This window comes from Meriones unguiculatus, chromosome 4 (genome assembly GCF_030254825.1).
Source record: "Meriones unguiculatus strain TT.TT164.6M chromosome 4, Bangor_MerUng_6.1, whole genome shotgun sequence".
In the NCBI taxonomy this organism is placed as follows: domain Eukaryota; kingdom Metazoa; phylum Chordata; class Mammalia; order Rodentia; family Muridae; genus Meriones; species Meriones unguiculatus.
In genome coordinates, this window is record NC_083352.1 from 115,659,406 (window position 1) to 115,677,691 (window position 18,286).

General features: G+C 44.0%; 1 protein-coding gene across 4 annotated transcripts in view; it reads right to left on the reverse strand.

Annotated features, from left to right (window-relative positions):
- Nucleotides 1–18,077, reverse strand: part of Pkig (cAMP-dependent protein kinase inhibitor gamma) — a 69,310-nt gene extending 51,233 nt beyond the window's left edge. Inside the window, exon 1 of one of the 4 annotated variants that reach the window (XM_021636313.2) lies at nucleotides 17,828–18,077. The gene's annotated coding sequence lies outside the window, so the exon portion shown is untranslated. The remainder of the gene's footprint in view (nucleotides 1–17,827) is intronic. The other 3 variants (XM_021636315.2, XM_060382869.1, XM_021636314.2) reach the window with 3 other exon arrangements.
- Between the last annotated feature and the right edge of the window lie 209 nt (nucleotides 18,078–18,286).

An 18,286-nucleotide genomic window follows, 5' to 3' on the forward strand; every position in this document is an offset into this window, starting at 1 on the left:
GCACATAAAATAAAATTTAAAAATTTTAAAAAATAATGAAACCCTGTCTTGAAAAAAAAAAAAAAAAAGAATAACACTGAAAAAAATATAACTTTTAACAAATCAGGGCCTTTAATCCCAGCACTCTGGGAGGCAGAGGCAGGTGGATCTCTGTGATTTAGAGGCCAGCCTGGTCTACAAAGCAAGTCCAGGACAGCCATGGCTACACAGAGAAATCCTATGAAACAAAAACAAAAAAAGGTAAAACAACAACAAAAAAGACAAATTAAACTTTCCCCTTCCTAAAAACATTCTTTGACAATTTGAAAACTAAAAAAGGAAGAGAAGGAGGAAGAGGAGGAGGAAGGAGAGAGGGAGGAAAGAAGGAAGGGAGGAAGAAAAGGAAGGAGGGGAGGGAGGGAGGAAGGAAGGACGAGAGGACAGAGACAGACAGACTAGAGCTGGGTGTAGCTCAGTGGTGCAGAGCTTTTGTCTGGGCTACATAAGGCCTTGGGTTCAACCCCAGTGAGAGTTGGGTCAAAGAGTGGAAAAAATTAACAGAAACAGCAGAGTACTATGTTAATAATTCTGGTTCCACATCAAAAACTCTCCTCTTAAAACAGAACACTTAAATGATGCCAAGCTTCAGTAAATCCTCAGCTCAAAACCTAACAATATGTTTGTACACTTGGAAAAGAAAGAAAGTCTCATGTGTGATAGACAACAGAAACATTCAAACCCACAGTGATTCTTCTCTGCTTCAACAATGGAGGAGAGAGGAAATCCTATCTCTGTCCTGAGTCTCTCCCTGTCTACTCTTTTAGAAGACCTTTTACTTTCTTCCTTTGTGTGTGTGTGTGTGTGTGTGTGTATACATGCAAATCATGGCACACCTGTGGATGTCAGAGGTAACTTGAGGGTGTTGGTACTGGCCTTCTACTGTGGACACTGGGGATCAAACTCAGGCCTTCAGGCTTGTATAGCAAGTGCTTTTACCCACTGAACATCTCAAAAGCTTCCTCGTTTACAAGACTTCAAAATGCAGGCTCCTTGGAGGCTTTCCAGGGACACCTTGAGGAACTAGTCTGCTGTGCTCTGTACAAACACTTAGGCTCCTATAAGTACTGAGTGGTTTGTCCTCAAAACACTGACCAACAGCCAAGAGGCTGGTGTGTTCTCAAGCTTAGACCCCTGCCTACCCAGCAGCAATGGCCCCCTCCTCCCAGGGCTGTCCTGTTCCCCATGGTCATGTCCCAGTTTTCAGCCAGCAGTTGGTAGTAAGGTCGAGCTCCTTCCCACTGGCCTTCCACCAAGTTAAGTCTGGGCTGCTGGTTCTATGGGTGTGTGCATTTGCCATGAGTTTTCTATCATAAGCAAACTTCATTCAGGTGAATGAAATTTCCCAGCTAATGACTGGCCTCCAATTCTCTTTGTGACCTGACCTTGCTAATGTCTGCAGATGTCAGCATAACACTCACTGTCCTCTGTCACATTGACTCCTTTCAGTTCCTCCCAAAGCAAGCTCTTCTCCTCAACTACTTTAAGGCTGCCATAGTCGTGATTTTTTAGTCCCCAACTTCCTTTAGCCATGTCACCCCTACTTTTCCCCTTTCTCCTAGTTAAACCCCTCCTGGCCCACATCAGTCTCAGCCTCTGTGCCTTGTCCTCCAGGAAGCCTTCTTCCTTTACTTCAACCACATACAAAAGCACATGTGCAGGCCAAAATGACACTATGCTCCCCTTTACATTTATAAAGCATGTGGATTAGGGTTGAGGCTCAGTCTCAGCATGCAAGAGGTCCTAGCCCCACAACACTGTTAACAGTAATGTTCAAGGGGTAGGTGGCAGAGAGACAGGCATACTCAATTGTCAGGCAGTGACAGCAGGCAGCACTTCTGTTACTCACTGCTGCAGCCCTGGTGTTTAGTGTGTCTCAGATGATCAGCAGAACACATTTAATGAATGATAAATGAAGACATAAGGATATTAGTCATTCTGCTCAGTAAGCCTTCCCCATTTTGTTCCTCTGATGCGTTGTCAGAATTCTCCTCTGCAGTCTTGAGCCCATCGTGAGGACATCAAAGCCCTAGCTCCAATCCCTCTCTCAAAGGAGGAAAATCGCAAGTACAACAGAAATTAAGGTGACAACAATTTCCCGAGAGCAGGATGTTCCTCCTGTGTCACCTGTACACTCTGCCACTTGTCCAATCACTCAGCCAACTTGTCTAGGCAAAACTATGTAATATGTTTGGCTACATGCTCACACTGGCTCTACCACAGTGGCATAAACTTTAGCCTCTCCTGAGACAAAATCAATGATGGATTTCAACTTTGTAAAGTTAAAAAAAAAAAAAAGCTAACTGAATTCCCTAAAACTCCCTCCCAGGCAAGATCATTATGAGGCAGTGGGAAGGAAAATGACGGTGAGTCAGCGTGAGTCAAAGAGAAGAGAAAGCACTTCTGGTAAACAGTTGCTCTTTTCCACACAGGATTAGGATTACCCAAACCCCACTGCTAAAAATACACAGATAACAGGTGGTATACATTATATAAGTACTTCCAAAACAGAGACTCGGTCACTGACTCTAAAAAGGGAACAGTTAATCAGAGTCAGCCAGGCCTTCTGAGCCTGATTCTTCTTGGAGAAGCCCCAAGAGCAAGTAAATGTTTCCACTGAAGCTATGAAGACCCTAAGTGCCTCCACTGCTCTAATCCCTCACAGTCTAACTCTTCACAGCCTCTGTCCTCTGAGCCAGGGTATTGCCCTTGCTCTCTGAAGAACTTGCCTCCTCCTGCTGGGGATGGAGCCCAGGTCCTCCCAGATGCTACACAAGCATCTCTACAACTGAGCTGTCCCCTTAGCCACGAGACAGGGCCTCAACATGGAGCCCACACAGCCTGGAACTCCTGACTCAGGCCATCCTACAGCCTCCTCTGTTTGTTTGTTTTAATTTATCCTTACTGGGAGGAGGCATGTGTCATAGTGTGCATTTTGGATATCAATTTTGTAGACAATTTTGTGCAGACAGTTCTCAACTCCCATCTTAATGTAGGTTCCAAGGATTGAACTCAGGTTGCCAAAGTTATGTGACAAGCACCTTTAACTGCTCAGCCACTTCCCTGGTTCTCCTACCACAACCTCCCAAGTGCTGGGATTACAGGCATATAAAAGGTTCACTTCAAACAGAATGCTTTGTCTGATAGTAACTTCTGTGCCAAGGTAAAAGAGAGGGTGGGCCCAGTAAATTCCAAGCTACACAAGCTATAGGATCATTGGGGCATACTGACAGATAGATCAGGGTACCACAAGGGGCCTCCTAGATATATCCGAAGCCCAATACTTGCTGTCTTCCTTCCCTTTCCAGTAAACCCACCATTCAGCCTGATTCCTTACTAGAAAGATCAGTGCGATAAAATCAGCAGGGGATATTTTAAAGGCCCTATTTGCCTCCCCAGGCTTCCTTCCTCCCAGATATCTGTATGTTCTCCTTGTCACAATGAGGTTCCTCCTCCCTGCCCTCTGTTATCTCACTCTCCCTCCCTCCCTCCCTTGCTATTCTCCCTTCTCTTATAGGTAGCTCTGGCCACATCCAGTCCCTTTTCTCTCTGCTCTGGATTCTTCCAGATGCCTCTGGGTATTCTCTCTCTCTACAATAAAAACCTTCCTCTAAACTACAGCATGGACCAGTCATGTCACAGTTTCTTTATTGTGCCCCCTCACATACACCTGGTGTGGAAACCTGGGATTTGATTCTCCTAAGGTATGGATCATTTGTTTCTGCTGGCTTCTGCCACTCATCAGATAATATTTGACTCCAAATTCTGAAGTCTGCTTCTTCAGCCACTTCCCCCTCCCTGTTCTATCTACTTGTTCTCCTGGGCTACTCAGTATTTCTCCATCTCTTGAGCCTGCTCTGCACTCCTGGGCACCCATCACACAGAAAGGCCATGTCTCTGTTGGCTCACTAGAGTCTGATGTATGATTCTCCACTATGGTTCAGAGCATCTCTCTGCTAAAGCATTTTCCCCCTCCCTCTACTGGAATCCTCCCTCTGGTGAGGTTTTTATGTGTTACCCTTCCCTAAGCCTCCCCCACCTCCTCTTGGCTCTACTTCTAAAGTCTTCTTTCCTGCTTGCTCTAACCATAAGCCTTCTAATTGAGAATTAGATGCACCAGCTCCTTACCTGCCTTCTCTAAGGTCTTTCCTCTTTGGACACAGAATTTCATTAAAGCTTCACTGTCTTTCTGCAAAAGGCTTGGCCCCCAGTACAGCTCAACAGCAGAAAATGGCACCCTTGATTTCCAAACTGTAGAAGATTATAACAATTATTGCTGTTGCATAAGCAAATGATCCCAAAGCTCTAAGCCTTCTTTGCTCCCTGCTCTTATCTTATCTGAGCCTTCTTTGCTCTGCTCACTCTAGTTGCTTTCTCTGATCCTAAATTCAGTTTTACAAGGATTCAAATGTCTCCTGGGGACAGACAATGTTAACAATTGTCACAAGCTGTTCTACTTCATTAAAAAAAGAAAAAAAAAAACTGGCTCTGGAGTTGGGTCATATATGGTCCTCCCTCTCCAGACCCAAGCATGCTTGCTTAAAAGTTTCCTCCAAAATCTCTGTCCTGGATCAGGTGGGCCACATGACTCTGTGACAAAGAAACCAAGACAGATAGCCTCCACCCCACAGAAGACATTATGTGCTTTAAAACAACTAAACAATTCCCCAAAGGGATTACTGCTGTTTGTCTCATAGTCCTCTTTTTGCTTTTGTTTAATGCTCTAAACACTCCCCTCTTTCCCATCTCTAAAACTTTTGCTAAAGGATAAACTTTGTTTTATCTCAGGATTTGAAAGCCCATTAAGTGTGTAAAATCTATAACAAAAAGTTATCTTAAAAGCTTGTTTAAAAAAGGGGGGAGGGGCTGGTGAGGTGGCTCTGTGGTTAAGAGCAATTGCTCTTGCACAGAACCCGGGTTCTGTTCCTGACACCCTGATGGTGATTCACAAATATCTTTAACTCCAGCTCAGGTGATCTGACACCCTCTCTTTCAGCTTCCAAGGGCACTAGGTACATGAGTGGTACACATGCAGACACTTACATACACATTAATTTTTTTCAAACTTGTTTTTTTTTTAAGTTGATAGCTTAAAAAAATCTATACATAGGTAATCTTAATTTGCTACAGCATGCTTGTGTGTAACTTGGATTCAACTCTTGTTTAAAAAATAGATCTGCTGCGGGACATGATGGCACAAGCCTGTAACCCCAGGACTCAGGAAAAGCAGAGGCAGGTGGATCTCTGTGAGTTCAAGGCCAGCCTGGTCTACAAAGTGAGTCCAGGACAGCCAAGGCTACACAGAGAAACCCTATCTCGAAAAAGAAAGAAAAACAGATCTGCTATAGCATACTACTATATATGTAACTGGGATTCAATTCTTGTTTATGAAAAATAGAACTTATAAACAACAAATGATTGATGATTAAGGTTTATAAATGCTTAAAGGTTGTAAAGGTCTACTCAGGATAACAAAAACTGACTTAGAAATATAGTCTAACCACTCAAACAATATATATTTTATGATTAAGGTTTATAAATTCCTCAGGTCCAATCAGGCTAATGAAAACTGACTTGAAGATGCATGTCTAGCCTCTTTGTCTTTGCTAATTTGGTTAAGCTTTTGCTATCTGTATAAACTGAGTCATATAAAAAAATTGTGATAGTCTGTGAAAGTGCACTGTAAAAAGATCAGAAAAATAAGGTTCCCAGTCTCTCTGTGAGCTGTATTTATGGTTTAAAGTTTTATTTTAATGCTAAAGAATCTTCTATTAAAAATTTTAAGGCTCAAACTTAACAGGAATAAAAATATAAAATCCTAATCATATAAAAGCTACTAACTTGTAGACTGTTAAAGATAATTAAGACATGCAAGTTAATGGTCAAAAACCCTATAAATGATCAAATCCTTTAATGTGCTCAGTATTACGCTTATAGTCATGATACACTATAAAAATGTAATTAACTTACAGGGACAAGCTTTAGCCCGCTGTAATGTTGTCAGGAGCCTAAAACAAGTAAATAAAAACAAGTTGCTGAGCGCAGTGACACACACCTTTCATCACAGGACTTGGGGAGGCAGAAGCAGGCGGATCTTTGTGAGTTAGAGGCCCGCCTAGTGTACAAAGTGAGTCCAGGACAGCTACACAGAGAAACCCTGTCTCAAAACAAAACAAGTAAAGTTTGTTTAAAATCAGGTATCCGTAATAGTTTAGATCAGTGGCTCTAAACCAGTGGGTCGGGACTCCTCCAGGAATCGGGACCCTTTTTATAGAGGTAGCATATAAGATATCCCATATATCAGATGTTTACATGATGATTCCTAACAGTAGAAAAATTATAGTTATAAAGTAGCAACAAAAATAATTTTATGATGGGGGATCACTACAACATGAGGAACTGTATTAAAGGGTTGCAAGATTTGGAAGGTTGAGAACCACTGATTTAGATGATGGCCCTCAAAGCCCTCAGAGAGAATTACTAAATATGGTAGTTAAGGTATAATGAGAAAGGCTTCCCCAGACAGATAGAAATACCATCTTCTGGGAGCAGTAGCTGAGACTATCTCCAAAGAAGAAGGGCAGCATTGCTTCAAGCGTGGTAATGCTGACCAGTGGGCAAAGAACCACTCCATATCCTACCCATTGCCAGGATCCTGCCCAAACTGAACACCATTGGATTGACTACTCCTACTCTGCCTTCGAAGGGTAAGCCAGTTTCCAAATTTTTACTCCTCAGGAAACTCTCTCAGATGTTCTGGTCTGGCATCTGAAGGCTGATGCTGTCCTGTGTGTCAGACTTATGGCTGCCCTATGTGGCCGCCAAAGACTGACAAACTCTGCCTCCAACAAAGTCATCAATCACCATGGAGGATCCCAGGCTGGCTGTCCAGGAAGCAGGTATGTTTCTGTCATTTAAACTGATACAGAGGGCACTTGTTTTATACTTCCCCCTCAAATGTATCCATCTCACTTCTCTGTGATGGTGTTGATACGATAAAGCACAGTTTAGCAGCAGCAAGCCAACCTCAGTCAGCATCTCGACCCAAGACAGCAGAGGATGAGGCACAGTTAACAGAAAGCACTTAGAGTTGGGAGTGAAATGATCATTATCCATGCTTTTCAAAGATCACTATGTGGACACATCTAAGTCTGTAGCCGCTGACACTGTCTGAATCTGGCACACACTCATGTTTTGAGCACTCCTAAGAGATGGGGTCTAGCTGGCAGATGTGGGTGATTAGGGGCAGGCCTTTGGCCAACCCTAGTTCTACCCAGTGTTGTTGGCTGGCCCCTCTCCATGTGAGGAGCCCCACTATACGGTCCCATAACCACGAGCTCTGCCATGACTTCCCCTTATGACGGACTGCAACTCTCTGGAACTGTGATCCAAAATAAAACTTTCCTCCCCTGTTCCTGTCAGGTATTTTGTCACAGCCAGAAAAAAAGTAAAACATACAGCTGTGCTGCATCCTGATCATAAAGATGGATTATGTATTCTCAAGATGTTCTTATTAAAGGAGACTGAGAAACAGGGTAGGATCGCTCTGTCACTTCTTAACAACTGCATGTAAGTATACAATTAAACATGTTTGTTTGTTTGTTTGTTTTGAGGCAGGGTTTCTCTGTAAAGCCTTGGCTCTCCTGGACTTGCTTTGTAGACAACACTGGGCTCGAACTCAGAGACCTAACTGCCTCTGCCTCCTAGAGTGCTGGGATCACAGGCATATGCCACCTCATCCAGCACATGTAAATCTTATAAGGCAAGAAGCTGGGTAGGGTAGCTCACACTTGTAATCTCCTTTGAAAGACTGAATCAGTAAGAATGATTCTAGTTCAAAGCCAACCTGGACTACAAACTCAGTTCTAGCAGTCTACAGACTGAGACTCTGTCTCAAAAACAAAACAAAACAAAACAAAACAAAAAGGTCTAAGGATGTAGCTCAACACTACCCTGCATGAGGCCCCTGGGTTCAATTCCCAGCATCCCATAAACTGGGTATGGTACCATATGTCTGTAAACATAGGCAAGAAGTTCTAAAGTTCAAGGTCATGCTTGAATACAAAGCAAGCTCAAAGCCAAGGCCAGCCTAGGTTATATAAGACTACACAAACACATATATGCACATATACATGCATGCACACAATGAAGGACAAGAAGAAGAATGAGTTCAAGGATAGTGTGGGCTATGTAGAAAGACCCTGTGTCAAAAGCAAACCAACTAATATCCTGGAAAGGAAGAATAAACTAGAAGTGATGCATCTACTAGTAGGACACTGCTAGATGATGAGCAGAGATGATTTGTGCCAGCTCCCTTGAAAAGAAGTATCAACTAAATACACTGAAAACACAGGAAAAAGAAGTCTACAGTGGGAAATGGAGAGTTCTACATGCCAGTGTATTTAAATGGTGGCCTGGAACACTGCTCTTTTTGAGATAAAACTGTATCTTACACTTGTTTGCTGGAGGTTGGAGAGTATAAAGTTGAGGTTTAATCTCCTTGACGTTTATAAACTACAAGATGGTATGAATCACAAATGCTAAGAAGGCCAAACTTATACTATCGAAAACCTCAATCCAATTTTTAAGAAGTCAAGCCTAAATGGTAAGGAGTTGTTTGTTTGTTTTAATAAATTTTTAAGTTTTAAAACTTCCTGAGAATTCAGATCTAGTGCACTGGCTTTCTGGCCTGGGTTTCTGTGACCCAGGGGATGTGAAAGCTGACTGTTCTGTCCAAACAAGCGTGCAGACGTTTATTAGAATCATCAGGATTAGTCCATTTCTCTTCCCACAGAAGCAAATTCTTATCTGGGACAGATAAGTCTGTGTGTACTTGGAAAAATATTCTGCATAATCAAAATTCTTTGCGGCACTGAGAAGAAGGCAGTTGGTTTAAAACTCAATTCTCATTTAAAAGAAAAATAAAAGACTACTTTTTCTATGGAAATCCTGGCTTTTGGGGAAAGTAACACAGTAATCTGTGGCTTATGGAGAGATCTTTAATTAGGGGTTGACAAATGACTGTGAGAAATCTGGACAAACAAGGATACTGTTTATATTTCAAAGATGGTAAAACAGATTCTGCTACAAAAATTTCCCAACACTGTTCCTTAGCCAAGGACTACTTAGGAAAATTATTTTTATTCCTTTGTCAACTTGGTTGATAAGAATTTCAACTCCAGTGTATATATGGCCAAGCTATAGAGCGAAAGTGTTTTAATGCTTTAGAAATAAACATTTTAACAGAGCTTGGTGACACATGCCTTTCATCTCAGCACTTGGCAGCAAAGACAGGTAGGTGGATCTCTGAATTGAAGGCCAATCAGGGCTACAGAGTGAATCTCTCTTTCTCCCTATCTCTCCCTCTCTCCCTCTCTCTCTCTCTCTCTCTCTCTCTCTCTCTCTCTCCATATATATGAAGAAAAGAAAAGAAAGGAAAACAAACATTTAACCAGGCTTGGTAGTGCATGCCTATAATTCCAGCACCCAGGAAGCTAAGGCAGGAAAGACACACTGAAACCAGGCTGGTCTACATAGCAAACGTTACCAACCAAGGATCCACAGAGTGACTCTATCTCACAAAAAAAAAAAAAAAAAAAAAAAAAAAAGTTATTGTGTTATATAAGGTGTATTTGCTTGGCTGACAAATAGATCAGGGGGTGAAGCTCAGGAAGTCTCAGAATGCAAAACCATACAAGGCACTAACCTAACACCCCAAAACATTCCTGGAGTGATTCCCTCAAAATCAGAATACTCTGTAAAATTGTCCTCAGTGTCTATCCAAAATACATTACATCTATTACTGTGATGTTCTGACGGTTAGATGGCTTAGATGGAAAGGGTCACTAGCTGAGTGCCTCAGCTGTCACACTTGACCTTCTCCGTCTGTGTAGTAATGATCATGATGCCAACAGCAGCAGTACCACCTAAGTCTCACTCAAAGAGCAGTGGGCACTGCTCTTTGCACATCTGTATGTCAACTCAGGTAATGCTCACAATACTCTTTCACTAGCCTTTCTTTGGGCCACCAGCCTCCTTTTTGTCTACTCTAGCTCACCTTACATGCCCTGTATCTCCACCCAGAAACCCCAATGTTCTCTCCACCTTTATCTCAAGTCATACTTCATTCTAAAATACTAGCAATTATTAATGCTGGAAGGTGGGTGGTAGGGACTATTTTATACTATTTGTTCTTCTTTTGGTTTAGGTTGGAAATTACCTTATAAACATTTGGTTTTCCCCTAACACAGAAGGCCAGATGACCAGCCTCCACTAACAGTGTATTCAAAGACAGTGTTACTGAAGAGGGCTCTGCAGTAAAAGAAAGGGGCATTATTCATTCACTAGTTCCAAGAACATAGACTGATCCCCAGTTATGTGTAAGGCTCGGTAGAGGCCCAGTGAGGAACTCCTGTCCTATACCAAGCTAAGAACTGAAACACACACACACACACACACTGCAAAAGTAATTATGAAGAACTAGTCATGAGAAATGCTATAAAAAGAAAAGTTCAAAGTGCTACAGGAGTTAGAAAAAGAAGGAAATTCTATTATACAGAACTCTCCAGGACAGTCCAAACTTTTGATATATTAAGCATTATTTAAATTCAGTAAGTAGCTCACAGAAGAGTGGGTGCTAAATGCAAAAGCAAAATCAGGTCTGGAAAGCCATATTCTCTCTTTTATAGTATTATGGTGGCTTACAGAGAGGGACTGGTGGCAATTCTTCTGCAGTCTGGATCAAAACTGAGATTAGAGAAGATGTGTGTATACATGCATGTGTGAATGTGTGTGTGTACACACATAGGTGTTCACACATTTGGAAGCCACAGATTTTGTATGTATGTTTAAGGGAGCTGATGCCTGGCACTAAAACCTGGTTGAGAGCCCATGAGTGGAGAGATCATAGGCTCTACAGAGAAACCTACTTTTGTTGTGTTTGCTAATTTTTTCATGCTGTCAAACTGCCTTCTAAATATTTCTATCTATATATCCATGCTGCTCTTAGCCTTACTCAGAAGCTTCTAAGCAGTGGTTAATGAAGAGTCATAACTGTCAAAATGCTGAGAATAAGTGACCACGAGTATTCAGCACTAAATGGGACACCTTTATCACACTCCTCATGCTCAAGGCTTGAGAAACACTGAAGAAAGGAAAAAAGAAGGTAAGAAGTTATGAAGTTGTAAAGGTAAGTGTTGTGAGGTGCTTCCTCTGGACATAACATGGTGTTCACAGTCATGAACTCACCACAGCTGTGGATACATACACAAACCCTGCACAAGATCAAGGCAACAAGACAGACAGACAGACAGACGGACACGTAGACATAGACACACACTCAGACACATACCACACACACACACAAAAGAAGGACACGAAGGTAGGACAGGGCATATTGGGGATATGAGGGGAGTGAGAAAGGGGTAGTTGAGGAAGACAGGATATACACTGATAAATTAGTCAAGTATAAATAAAATACTCTTTTTAAGTTCACCCCTGCCTGTAGAACACAGAACCACAGATGCTGCCATCTTTGAATAGTTTCTCCAAGAGTGAATCAATGTGAATAGAAAAGCTGGGAATCCTGGTGGGGGCTGTACAAAATCAAAAGGAGCAAGACAAGATCACTGTAACTCCAGGGTGCCTTTTCTAAAAGGTATTTGAAGTATCTTCTCCAAAAAGGACTTACAGAATAGGGGCTCAGGGTCTGGCTCAGTTGGTAGAGTGCAGAAGCCCTCAAGTTTCATCCCCAACACCATGGAAACCTGTGTGTGGTGGAGCACACTTGCAGGTTTAGAAGTTCAAGGTCATCTTCTCCTATTTAGTGGGAATTCAGACCCACCAGGGCTACAGATTGTCTCTAAAGACGCATAGGACCAGCCAGGGCTGAGGGTATTTATTGCCCGGGATTATATCATTTGTCTAGCCCTGGGTTTGTTCAATCTCCAACTGAGAAGGAAAGGTGAAAAGGAGAGAACAACAACAAAATTACAGGAAGAAATAGAAAACACGAAGGGTCCTGCGCACTTCACAGAGCTGCTATGTGGGGAGATGAGAGTACAGACTTGCATCTTTCAGAAATTCATAAGTGCTGAGCTATTTACAAATGCCAGCACAGAGGCCATTCCCTCTAGTATGCTCTGAAGCAGATCTCAGGGATGTGGGACTAGATTAAGTAGTTATCTTTTGAATTTTTTATTGTTTTGTTTTATTTTGGGGGGACAAGGTCTCACTATGTAGCTCTGGCTGTCCTGGAATTCACTCTGTAAATCAGGTTGGATTCACAGAGATCCATCTGCCTCTGCCTCCCAAGTGCTGGGATTAAAGGCGTATGCCACTATACCTAGCTAAGATTTATATGGCCAGCATGAGCAACATAATACTCTGTTTTAAAAATTGGGGAAAATGGGCTGGAGAGGTGGCTCAGAGGTTAAGAACACTGGCTGTTCTTCCAAATGTCCTGAGTTCAATTCCCAGCAACCACATAGCAGCTCATAACCATCTATAATGAGATCTGGTGCCCAATCCTGGTTTGCAGGCACATGTGCAGGCAGAATGCTGTATAAATAATAAATAAATCTTTCAAAAAAATCAGGAAAAATAATATGGTATGGCGTGGTGGTGAACCTCTAACCCCAGAAGCAGAGGCAGGTGGCTCTCTTAGTTCTCTTAATTCAAAACCAGCCTGGGTTACATAGTGAATTCAGGCAAGCCAAGGCTACATAGTTAAGGCTCTGTACTACTACTACTACTAATTATTATTATTATTATTATTATTATTATTATTATTAATGAGGCACTGAGTAAAGAAATGTTTCCCCATGAACCTACAACAGAAAGACAATGTCCTTACCATCTTCATACACTCACAGCAGTATTAGTCCTAAGAGCCAAAACGTGGAAGCAGCCCAAGACTCCAACAGAGAGATGGATAAGCCAAGAGCTAAAAGCACACAATGAAGTATTATTCAACCTTAGAACGGAACCAGAACTGGTGGCACATACCTGTATGCTCAGAATACAGGAGGCTGAAGCAGGGGGACTGCCTTGAGTTTGAGGCTACCTGTGGCTACTTAGAGGAAAATCTGGCATATGACAACAAGGCTGAACAATGAGGACACTATGTTAAGTGAAATAACTGAATCACTAAAAACAAACTGAATGAGTGGCTTCACTTACGAAGACATCTGGGAAGTTAAACCCTTAAGAAAAGAAGGAAGGAAGAAGGTGAGAAGGAGGGATGGAGAGGGGAAGAAAGGAAGGATAGTAGGTAGGTGGGTGGCTGTAAGAACTGAGGGAGAGGAAAATGGAGATTGTAATAAGTATAAATTTGAATTGTGGGAGAAGGCTGAAGTGATGGTTTAGCAGTTAGAAGTACTTACTGCAACCTTAATCCTAGTACTTGGGAGGCAGGGCCAAGTTGGAACTCAAGTTCAAGGCCAGCTTGGTCTACAGAGCAGGTTCCAAGACAAACAAAAAAGATATATGTGTTTGGCCTACGTGTGTGTGTGTGTGTGTGTTCGTTCGTGCGCACGAGTGCTTGTGTATGCAAAGGCCAGAACAGATTGTCAAATTCCCTGGGACTGGAGCTACAGATGTTTGTGAGCCACAACGTAGGTGCTGGGAATTGAATCTGGATCCTCTGGTAGGGCAGCAATTACTTTTCTTTCTTTTTGGGGAGGCAGGGATTTAAGACAGGGTTTCTCTGTGTATCCCTGGCTGTCCTGGAACTCACTCACTGGGTGGCCTTGAACTTAGAGATCTTACCTGCCTCTACCTCTGGAGTGCTAGGATTAAAGGCGTGTGCTACCAGTATTTTTAAATTAATCTCCTGAATTTTGTCAGCACATAGTATGGAAGGCACAGAATTATACCATCTAGGTATTGACTAAGGGTAAAAACTCTGGGATAGGGAGGTGCTCAGTGAGTAGGAACACTTGCTGCACAAGCATGAGGACCTGAGTTTGAATCCCCAGTACCCACAGAAAAAGATGAATGTGGGACTAAGAGATGGCTCCAGGTTAAGAGCAGTTGCTAGTCTTACTGAGGACCCAGATTGGATTTCCAGCACCCACAACTCCAATTTTGAGGGCTCCTGACTGCATGTAGTGCACACACATACACATAAATTTTTTAAAGACAGAGGCGTGGCTGCGCATGCCTGTAACCCCAGCACAGTAGTGGATGGAGAAAAAGGAATCCCTGGGGCTCACTGGCTGCCAGCCTACCTCTGGGTTCAGTGAAAGAAAAAGAGTGATAGAGCAGAACATCACACCTGCACACACAAGTGTATATACACCACACACACAAAGATTAAAAGCTCTGGACTCACTCAGCAAACCAAAGCACAGGACCCGAATATAATGGGATTTGGGCTAAGTATTTTAGCGCAGTTTTCATCCATAAACTGGAGATCCTAACAGGGCCTATCCCACAAGGTTTTTACAAAGATTGTACTATTGAGAGACAGTAGAGAGCTTGCCCAGAACACTCAAGCCCTCAGTTCAATCCCCAGCAACCCCGCCCACCAAAGCAAAAGGTTATATTGAGACTAGTGCAAGAGCAGGGCTTAATATACTAGATCCAAAAGGCCTGCTCTCTGCCAATAGTGAGAGCACGGTCTGCTCTCCACACTAACACCTTCTGTCTGAGGTTGCTGCCTTCCACTGGTGCACTTCTGTTGGCAATAACCCTGCCTAAGCCTATCCTACCTTCCAGAGAAAGTTGTGCTATTGAGATTTCCCTTCCACTCCAAGTCTTCTCAGCCTTTCCCTCCCACCAGCTCTGTGCCAACTGCATTTAAGCTCTCTCTCATGCTAAAAAAAAAAAACAAAAAACAACCTTCCCTTACTCCTCAGTCTTGCTGCAGCCTTCTCCCTCCCTCCACAGCCACCCTTCTCGGAGCTGCCTACACTCTTGTCTTCTCACATCCCACTCTTACCTCATCCCACTGATACACCAAACCTTTGGAAGCCGGGACATTATGGATTCCGCCCCCAGCACTTCACCACATCTGCTCAGTCAGGCCCCTAGTGACCCCTGGAACTTATTTATTCAGATGGCACATTCCAACTTTAACTCCTCCTACTTGCCACCTTTGTGGCATCTAGCAAAGCTGACCTCTGCCCTTGTCTTCACTACTATACTCTCTTGGTTTCCTCTTACTTCAAGAGCCATGTCTTCTCGGTGTCACGTAAGGGAATGGTTCTTCTAAAAGTGTGCAAAGCAGCAGCCCTGGGTTCTTTAAAAAAATCTCTCATTATCTCTCAGTATTATTTGGGGATGGGGGGGGGGGGTGTTGAGATAAGGCCTGGCTATGTGTGTAACCCAGGCTAGCTTCGAACTCCTGATCCTCCTGCTTCAGCCTGGAGTTCTGGGATTGTGGGTGTGAACCGCCACAGTTGCCACTTCTAGTTGAAGTGAACCACTTTTACCTCCATAAATAAACTGCTAATGCCCAGTGTGGTGACAGATTTTAATCCTAGGACTCTGGAGGCGGAGGCAGATGAACCACTGTGGGTTTTAGGCCAGCCCAGCCTACAAAGCAAGTTCTGCACCAAACAGGGCTACACAATGAGACCTTGTCTCAAAATAAACAGACTCACTAATGAACTTGTGTGTATACATGTAAGTGTTGAGATAAGGTCTCACTCAGCCCAGACTAGCCTTGAACTGGTTATGTAGCCAATGCTAAAACTCTTGTCCTCCTGCCTCCACCTTCCAAATGCTGGGAATACAGGCAGATACCGCCATGCCGGGTGGGCTCTGTGACATTGCTTTTGAATGTGTTTGAAACATTGTCCCTTTTACCAATCTCACCATCTCTCCAGATGGAGCTAATTCACACTGCTCCCTCCTCAAACCTCCAAACTAGACTGTATTTACCAGAACAGAAGTACCCTATTAATACCTCCTATTACACAGCATTCGACAGAGGCATAATTTCCTGACTGGGCTCTATCTCCATGGTAAGGACCAGCTTTTTCATTACGGTGCCTCACAATGCCTGGCACCTCACACTTGCTATGGGTTAGATGTGGTTTGCATGTATCTCCCAAGGGTTCATGTGCTGAAATTTCATTCCCACTGTGAGGCATGAAGAAATGATCTGGAAATTTTCTGAAAGCGGCATCTAAAGGTGGGACCACTGGAAAGGAATCAGCATTAGATAAGGTTATTAGGTTGGAGTTCTTGGGACTGGATACTGGGACTCTGTGAGGGAAGACTAAGGATATATAGCTCAGAGGCAGAACACCTGCCTAATGTGGGTACGGGTCTCTTCAACCCCCAGCACCGTAGTGAGGAATCCTCAAACTCCCCATCTCGTAACATGCAAAACCCCGGGCCATCTCAGGACTCTGCTATGAGAAGGCCATGGTCAGAAGTGGGCTCCAAGAATCTACATAAGTGTAAGCTAAACAAAACCTGTTTTCTTTCTGAAGCTATCCAACCTCAGGTAGTTAGTTTTAATACTGAAAAAGGGTCTAAGACAACATTCTATATTAAGTTTGTTTGTATCACAATAAATAACTGGCTACAAAGTGCAAAATAAAAGTGGTAAGACCAGCCAGGCCAGATAGCTCACACCTATAATCCCAGCACTCAGGGAGGCAGAGGTAGGCAGATCTCGGTGAGTTTGAGGTCAAGCCTGGTCTACAAAGCAAGTCCAGAACAGCCAATGCTACATAGCGAAACCTTGCCTCGAAAAAAAACAAAAAAGAAAAGGAGGGATAAAACCAAAGAGAGTGAAGGATCGATTTCTGATCAAGCGCGCGCACACACGCACACACACACACACACACACACACACACACACACACACCTGACTAGAATACTCTACCAGCTCACACCTGTATCCTAGAACCCAGGAGGTGGAGACACAAGTGTTAGGAGTTCAAGGCTAGCTCAGCTACCGGGAAGCATCAAGGCCGGCCTGGAGGCCATAAGATCCTGTGTAAGACAAGCCTCTCCCTTGAAGGCCCACAAAAATAAAAAAAATAAAAACAAACAAAAAAAAAACTTCCCAAAACTTTACCCCGCCCCTAAAAAAAGTCTGTCAGGAAGAACAAAAGCTCAAACATCAAGATGAGATGATTTCTACCTTTCAGATTCCCTTCCAGCCTGAAATTCTTGGGAGAGTCTCTAGAAGTTGGGTTGTCTCAAGGCTGTCTTCCTAACACTGGACACATCACCAACCTCGTCTTCTGGCCAACACAGCCGCATGCTTCAAATCTTTTTGGAATTAACCTTCTTGTGTAATCTCTCTCTAACCACCACACTCACCTCTGAAGGTCTACTACATTCAGTAGTTTCCTCTATGTGCAAAACCGTATTTCAAATTACACCAAATTCCTGTCCACAGGTCTGTTTCCTACCGATAGGAGTGGAGTTCCCTAAGGACAAGACGTCTCATTCACTTTTTTTTTAAACCGCTGGCGATCAGCCCGGGGGCCCTGGTTCTCAATAAATACTCAATGATGCTCCTCGTAGTAGTAGCAACAAAAGCTCCCACGTACTGAGGATCTTAAATATAAATATACTTTGTGATCATCTTACAAGACAGGCGTTAACATTATCCCCATTGTGCAGGTGCGAACACTGACGCAAAAAGAGGTCCAGCCCCACCGACCCCCACCCTCGGAGATCGACACAAGCACTCCTTCTCTTCAGTTCCTAGTTACCCCGCAACCAACCCTCAGAGAAAAGCAGCTTTAAAAAACACTGTTTAAAAGAAAAACTTTCGAACGAGGCTCGAGAGATGCGTCAGAATGAAAGCCGAAAGCGCACCCACCGGAACGCGCCCAGGGTCAGAGGACGTCGCGGGCGCCGGCCGGCTCGTGGGCCCAGGGGACGAAGGTCCGGCCCTCTGTCCTTGCCCGGCGTCCCCGCGGCCCGTCCCTCGCCGGTCGCCTGGCGAACCGCTCCTCTCCGTGCCGCGTCCGCCCGCTCTACCGCCGTTTACCTGTCGCCTCTTCGCCTCGCGGAGCCACGGCCGCCGGCGCGAGCGCCTCCCCGGGGCCGACTGGCGCCCTCAGCCCGCCGCCGAGCCGTTGCCTAGGCGACGCGGCGGCTGCCGAACTCCCGCGTCGTTTCACGCTACGGCGGCCGGGAAGGGACCGTGTAGGCAGGCGGGCTCTGCAGCAGCGAGCAATGGGCGGAGGAAGGAAAGCTGTGCTGAGGCTGGGGCCTTAGCTCTCCAGAGAGGTGGCCCGACGGAAGTTGGGCATGGGGAATAGCGAGGCTCTGGGTG